Consider the following 7,401-nt stretch of genomic DNA (forward strand, 5'->3'; position numbering starts at 1 on the left):
CCCGCTCCGCTCTTCCCCCTCAGCCCCAGCAGTGTGGCCTGCCCAGGCAAAAACAGCTCCGGCAGCAGCCCCACGCTGCCCCACAGCAGGAGCGCGCCTGCCCAGGGCAAGAGCCACACGGCAGCTGTGGGCTCCTTGCCCGCGCGCCACAGGGCTGTGCGGGCGGCCAGCTCTGACCTCACAGTGGTGGCTCTGACGTCACACTGGGGCTCCCCAGGGCGCAGCAGGCCGGGGAGACCCGGTGGGCTCCCCTGGGGCAGCACGGCTCTCCTGGGCGGTGGGAGCCCATGCCTGTGGGCCTCCCGAACCCTGCCACGTTCCCGTGCCGGGCGGCTGCCTGGCCTGTGCTGCCGGGCAGGCTTCCAGCTCTCCTGGGCATCCCCGGGAAACCAGAAAGGCTGCTGGAACGGGGGCTTTGCTCTCAACCCACGGGGCAGCTGCTTCTGCCAGCGTTTCTCCTTTCGGAACCGTTTTGTACGCCAAGAAGAAAAACCCAGGAAGAGGCAAGACGGGCTTGTACGAAAGGAGCTGATTTTCTACAAGCAGAACACCATTGTTTTAAATTCCTACCCCTCCCCTCCTTTGCTAGAGCCAAGATCAGAGGATCGTGTGGGATTATTCCGCATTCCTTCTGCCATTCCGGGTGGCTTCTTCGTGTGAAAAAGAAATGCACGGATGGTACTTCATCCCATTTACCCTCCCGCCTGCAAAGTACCATCAGTTGTACTACAGTAGTATATCTTAGAGTTCCATTCTTTGGCCATTTTCCAGTATCCAGGCAACTGCATTCACTGCCCCACAAACGCTGGGGCTGTCTCTTTCTGTACTCTCCCAAAGTCCAATACTATCTGCCTGGGCTGCTGAGCCGGAGCCAGCTCAGCAATTCCGAACGTCCAGGGATTCCTCCCACACCAAAGGTGCCGGCACCAAAAGCTCTTGCTGCTCTTCCAGTATCCAGGCAACTGCATTCACTGCCCCACAAACGCTGGGGCTGTCTCTTTCTGTACTCTCCCAAAGTCCAATACTATCTGCCTGGGCTGCTGAGCCGGAGCCAGCTCACCAATTCCGAACGTCCAGGGATTCCTCCCACACCAAAGGTGCCGGCACCAAAAGCTCTTGCTGCTCTTCCAGTATCCAGGCAACCGCATTCACTGCCCCACAAACGCTGGGGCTGTCTCTTTCTGGACTCTCCCAAAGTCCAATACTATCTGCCTGGGCTGCTGAGCCGGAGCCAGCTCACCAATTCCGAACGTCCAGGGATTCCTCCCACACCAAAGGTGCCGGCACCAAAAGCTCTTGCTGCTCTTCCAGTATCCAGGCAACTGCATTCACTGCCCCACAAACGCTGGGGCTGTCTCTTTCTGTACTCTCCCAAAGTCCAATACTATCTGCCTGGGCTGCTGAGCCGGAGCCAGCTCAGCAATTCCGAACGTCCAGGGATTCCTCCCACACCAAAGGTGCCGGCACCAAAAGCTCTTGCTGCTCTTCCAGTATCCAGGCAACTGCATTCACTGCCCCACAAACGCTGGGGCTGTCTCTTTCTGTACTCTCCCAAAGTCCAATACTATCTGCCTGGGCTGCTGAGCCGGAGCCAGCTCACCAATTCCGAACGTCCAGGGATTCCTCCCACACCAAAGGTGCCGGGACCAAAAGCTCTTGCTGCTCTTCCAGTATCCAGGCAACCGCATTCACTGCCCCACAAACGCTGGGGCTGTCTCTTTCTGTACTCTCCCAAAGTCCAATACTATCTGCCTGGGCTGCTGAGCCGGAGCCAGCTCAGCAATTCCGAACGTCCAGGGATTCCTCCCACACCAAAGGTGCCGGGACCAAAAGCTCTTGCTGCTCTTCCAGTATCCAGGCAACCGCATTCACTGCCCCACAAACGCTGGGGCTGTCTCTTTCTGTACTCTCCCAAAGTCCAATACTATCTGCCTGGGCTGCTGAGCCGGAGCCAGCTCAGCAATTCCGAACGTCCAGGGATTCCTCCCACACCAAAGGTGCCGGCACCAAAAGCTCTTGCTGCTCTTCCAGTATCCAGGCAACCGCATTCACTGCCCCACAAACGCTGGGGCTGTCTCTTTCTGGACTCTCCCAAAGTCCAATACTATCTGCCTGGGCTGCTGAGCCGGAGCCAGCTCAGCAATTCCGAACGTCCAGGGATTCCTCCCACACCAAAGGTGCCGGCACCAAAAGCTCTTGCTGCTCTTCCAGTATCCAGGCAACCGCATTCACTGCCCCACAAACGCTGGGGCTGTCTCTTTCTGTACTCTCCCAAAGTCCAATACTATCTGCCTGGGCTGCTGAGCCGGAGCCAGCTCAGCAATTCCGAACGTCCAGGGATTCCTCCCACACCAAAGGTGCCGGCACCAAAAGCTCTTGCTGCTCTTCCAGTATCCAGGCAACCGCATTCACTGCCCCACAAACGCTGGGGCTGTCTCTTTCTGGACTCTCCCAAAGTCCAATACTATCTGCCTGGGCTGCTGAGCCGGAGCCAGCTCACCAATTCCGAACGTCCAGGGATTCCTCCCACACCAAAGGTGCCGGCACCAAAAGCTCTTGCTGCTCTTCCAGTATCCAGGCAACTGCATTCACTGCCCCACAAACGCTGGGGCTGTCTCTTTCTGTACTCTCCCAAAGTCCAATACTATCTGCCTGGGCTGCTGAGCCGGAGCCAGCTCAGCAATTCCGAACGTCCAGGGATTCCTCCCACACCAAAGGTGCCGGCACCAAAAGCTCTTGCTGCTCTTCCAGTATCCAGGCAACCGCATTCACTGCCCCACAAACGCTGGGGCTGTCTCTTTCTGTACTCTCCCAAAGTCCAATACTATCTGCCTGGGCTGCTGAGCCGGAGCCAGCTCAGCAATTCCGAACGTCCAGGGATTCCTCCCACACCAAAGGTGCCGGCACCAAAAGCTCTTGCTGCTCTTCCAGTATCCAGGCAACCGCATTCACTGCCCCACAAACGCTGGGGCTGTCTCTTTCTGTACTCTCCCAAAGTCCAATACTATCTGCCTGGGCTGCTGAGCCGGAGCCAGCTCAGCAATTCCGAACGTCCAGGGATTCCTCCCACACCAAAGGTGCCGGCACCAAAAGCTCTTGCTGCTCTTCCAGTATCCAGGCAACCGCATTCACTGCCCCACAAACGCTGGGGCTGTCTCTTTCTGGACTCTCCCAAAGTCCAATACTATCTGCCTGGGCTGCTGAGCCGGAGCCAGCTCAGCAATTCCGAACGTCCAGGGATTCCTCCCACACCAAAGGTGCCGGCACCAAAAGCTCTTGCTGCTCTTCCAGTATCCAGGCAACCGCATTCACTGCCCCACAAACGCTGGGGCTGTCTCTTTCTGTACTCTCCCAAAGTCCAATACTATCTGCCTGGGCTGCTGAGCCGGAGCCAGCTCAGCAATTCCGAACGTCCAGGGATTCCTCCCACACCAAAGGTGCCGGCACCAAAAGCTCTTGCTGCTCTTCCAGTATCCAGGCAACTGCATTCACTGCCCCACAAACGCTGGGGCTGTCTCTTTCTGTACTCTCCCAAAGTCCAATACTATCTGCCTGGGCTGCTGAGCCGGAGCCAGCTCAGCAATTCCGAACGTCCAGGGATTCCTCCCACACCAAAGGTGCCGGCACCAAAAGCTCTTGCTGCTCTTCCAGTATCCAGGCAACCGCATTCACTGCCCCACAAACGCTGGGGCTGTCTCTTTCTGTACTCTCCCAAAGTCCAATACTATCTGCCTGGGCTGCTGAGCCGGAGCCAGCTCAGCAATTCCGAACGTCCAGGGATTCCTCCCACACCAAAGGTGCCGGCACCAAAAGCTCTTGCTGCTCTTCCAGTATCCAGGCAACCGCATTCACTGCCCCACAAACGCTGGGGCTGTCTCTTTCTGGACTCTCCCAAAGTCCAATACTATCTGCCTGGGCTGCTGAGCCGGAGCCAGCTCAGCAATTCCGAACGTCCAGGGATTCCTCCCACACCAAAGGTGCCGGCACCAAAAGCTCTTGCTGCTCTTCCAGTATCCAGGCAACCGCATTCACTGCCCCACAAACGCTGGGGCTGTCTCTTTCTGTACTCTCCCAAAGTCCAATACTATCTGCCTGGGCTGCTGAGCCGGAGCCAGCTCAGCAATTCCGAACGTCCAGGGATTCCTCCCACACCAAAGGTGCCGGCACCAAAAGCTCTTGCTGCTCTTCCAGTATCCAGGCAACTGCATTCACTGCCCCACAAACGCTGGGGCTGTCTCTTTCTGTACTCTCCCAAAGTCCAATACTATCTGCCTGGGCTGCTGAGCCGGAGCCAGCTCAGCAATTCCGAACGTCCAGGGATTCCTCCCACACCAAAGGTGCCGGCACCAAAAGCTCTTGCTGCTCTTCCAGTATCCAGGCAACCGCATTCACTGCCCCACAAACGCTGGGGCTGTCTCTTTCTGTACTCTCCCAAAGTCCAATACTATCTGCCTGGGCTGCTGAGCCGGAGCCAGCTCAGCAATTCCGAACGTCCAGGGATTCCTCCCACACCAAAGGTGCCGGCACCAAAAGCTCTTGCTGCTCTTCCAGTATCCAGGCAACTGCATTCACTGCCCCACAAACGCTGGGGCTGTCTCTTTCTGTACTCTCCCAAAGTCCAATACTATCTGCCTGGGCTGCTGAGCCGGAGCCAGCTCAGCAATTCCGAACGTCCAGGGATTCCTCCCACACCAAAGGTGCCGGCACCAAAAGCTCTTGCTGCTCTTCCAGTATCCAGGCAACCGCATTCACTGCCCCACAAACGCTGGGGCTGTCTCTTTCTGTACTCTCCCAAAGTCCAATACTATCTGCCTGGGCTGCTGAGCCGGAGCCAGCTCAGCAATTCCGAACGTCCAGGGATTCCTCCCACACCAAAGGTGCCGGCACCAAAAGCTCTTGCTGCTCTTCCAGTATCCAGGCAACCGCATTCACTGCCCCACAAACGCTGGGGCTGTCTCTTTCTGGACTCTCCCAAAGTCCAATACTATCTGCCTGGGCTGCTGAGCCGGAGCCAGCTCAGCAATTCCGAACGTCCAGGGATTCCTCCCACACCAAAGGTGCCGGCACCAAAAGCTCTTGCTGCTCTTCCAGTATCCAGGCAACCGCATTCACTGCCCCACAAACGCTGGGGCTGTCTCTTTCTGTACTCTCCCAAAGTCCAATACTATCTGCCTGGGCTGCTGAGCCGGAGCCAGCTCAGCAATTCCGAACGTCCAGGGATTCCTCCCACACCAAAGGTGCCGGCACCAAAAGCTCTTGCTGCTCTTCCAGTATCCAGGCAACTGCATTCACTGCCCCACAAACGCTGGGGCTGTCTCTTTCTGTACTCTCCCAAAGTCCAATACTATCTGCCTGGGCTGCTGAGCCGGAGCCAGCTCAGCAATTCCGAACGTCCAGGGATTCCTCCCACACCAAAGGTGCCGGCACCAAAAGCTCTTGCTGCTCTTCCAGTATCCAGGCAACTGCATTCACTGCCCCACAAACGCTGGGGCTGTCTCTTTCTGTACTCTCCCAAAGTCCAATACTATCTGCCTGGGCTGCTGAGCCGGAGCCAGCTCAGCAATTCCGAACGTCCAGGGATTCCTCCCACACCAAAGGTGCCGGCACCAAAAGCTCTTGCTGCTCTTCCAGTATCCAGGCAACCGCATTCACTGCCCCACAAACGCTGGGGCTGTCTCTTTCTGTACTCTCCCAAAGTCCAATACTATCTGCCTGGGCTGCTGAGCCGGAGCCAGCTCAGCAATTCCGAACGTCCAGGGATTCCTCCCACACCAAAGGTGCCGGCACCAAAAGCTCTTGCTGCTCTTCCAGTATCCAGGCAACTGCATTCACTGCCCCACAAACGCTGGGGCTGTCTCTTTCTGTACTCTCCCAAAGTCCAATACTATCTGCCTGGGCTGCTGAGCCGGAGCCAGCTCAGCAATTCCGAACGTCCAGGGATTCCTCCCACACCAAAGGTGCCGGCACCAAAAGCTCTTGCTGCTCTTCCAGTATCCAGGCAACTGCATTCACTGCCCCACAAACGCTGGGGCTGTCTCTTTCTGTACTCTCCCAAAGTCCAATACTATCTGCCTGGGCTGCTGAGCCGGAGCCAGCTCAGCAATTCCGAACGTCCAGGGATTCCTCCCACACCAAAGGTGCCGGCACCAAAAGCTCTTGCTGCTCTTCCAGTATCCAGGCAACCGCATTCACTGCCCCACAAACGCTGGGGCTGTCTCTTTCTGTACTCTCCCAAAGTCCAATACTATCTGCCTGGGCTGCTGAGCCGGAGCCAGCTCAGCAATTCCGAACGTCCAGGGATTCCTCCCACACCAAAGGTGCCGGCACCAAAAGCTCTTGCTGCTCTTCCAGTATCCAGGCAACTGCATTCACTGCCCCACAAACGCTGGGGCTGTCTCTTTCTGTACTCTCCCAAAGTCCAATACTATCTGCCTGGGCTGCTGAGCCGGAGCCAGCTCAGCAATTCCGAACGTCCAGGGATTCCTCCCACACCAAAGGTGCCGGCACCAAAAGCTCTTGCTGCTCTTCCAGTATCCAGGCAACTGCATTCACTGCCCCACAAACGCTGGGGCTGTCTCTTTCTGGACTCTCCCAAAGTCCAATACTATCTGCCTGGGCTGCTGAGCCGGAGCCAGCTCAGCAATTCCGAACGTCCAGGGATTCCTCCCACACCAAAGGTGCCGGCACCAAAAGCTCTTGCTGCTCTTCCAGTATCCAGGCAACCGCATTCACTGCCCCACAAACGCTGGGGCTGTCTCTTTCTGTACTCTCCCAAAGTCCAATACTATCTGCCTGGGCTGCTGAGCCGGAGCCAGCTCAGCAATTCCGAACGTCCAGGGATTCCTCCCACACCAAAGGTGCCGGCACCAAAAGCTCTTGCTGCTCTTCCAGTATCCAGGCAACTGCATTCACTGCCCCACAAACGCTGGGGCTGTCTCTTTCTGTACTCTCCCAAAGTCCAATACTATCTGCCTGGGCTGCTGAGCCGGAGCCAGCTCAGCAATTCCGAACGTCCAGGGATTCCTCCCACACCAAAGGTGCCGGCACCAAAAGCTCTTGCTGCTCTTCCAGTATCCAGGCAACTGCATTCACTGCCCCACAAACGCTGGGGCTGTCTCTTTCTGTACTCTCCCAAAGTCCAATACTATCTGCCTGGGCTGCTGAGCCGGAGCCAGCTCAGCAATTCCGAACGTCCAGGGATTCCTCCCACACCAAAGGTGCCGGCACCAAAAGCTCTTGCTGCTCTTCCAGTATCCAGGCAACCGCATTCACTGCCCCACAAACGCTGGGGCTGTCTCTTTCTGTACTCTCCCAAAGTCCAATACTATCTGCCTGGGCTGCTGAGCCGGAGCCAGCTCAGCAATTCCGAACGTCCAGGGATTCCTCCCACACCAAAGGTGC

The sequence above is a fragment of the Nipponia nippon genome, unplaced genomic scaffold, assembly GCF_047370975.1.
Source record: "Nipponia nippon isolate SJK-2023a ecotype South Korea unplaced genomic scaffold, ASM4737097v1 scaffold_59, whole genome shotgun sequence".
Lineage (NCBI taxonomy): Eukaryota > Metazoa > Chordata > Aves > Pelecaniformes > Threskiornithidae > Nipponia > Nipponia nippon.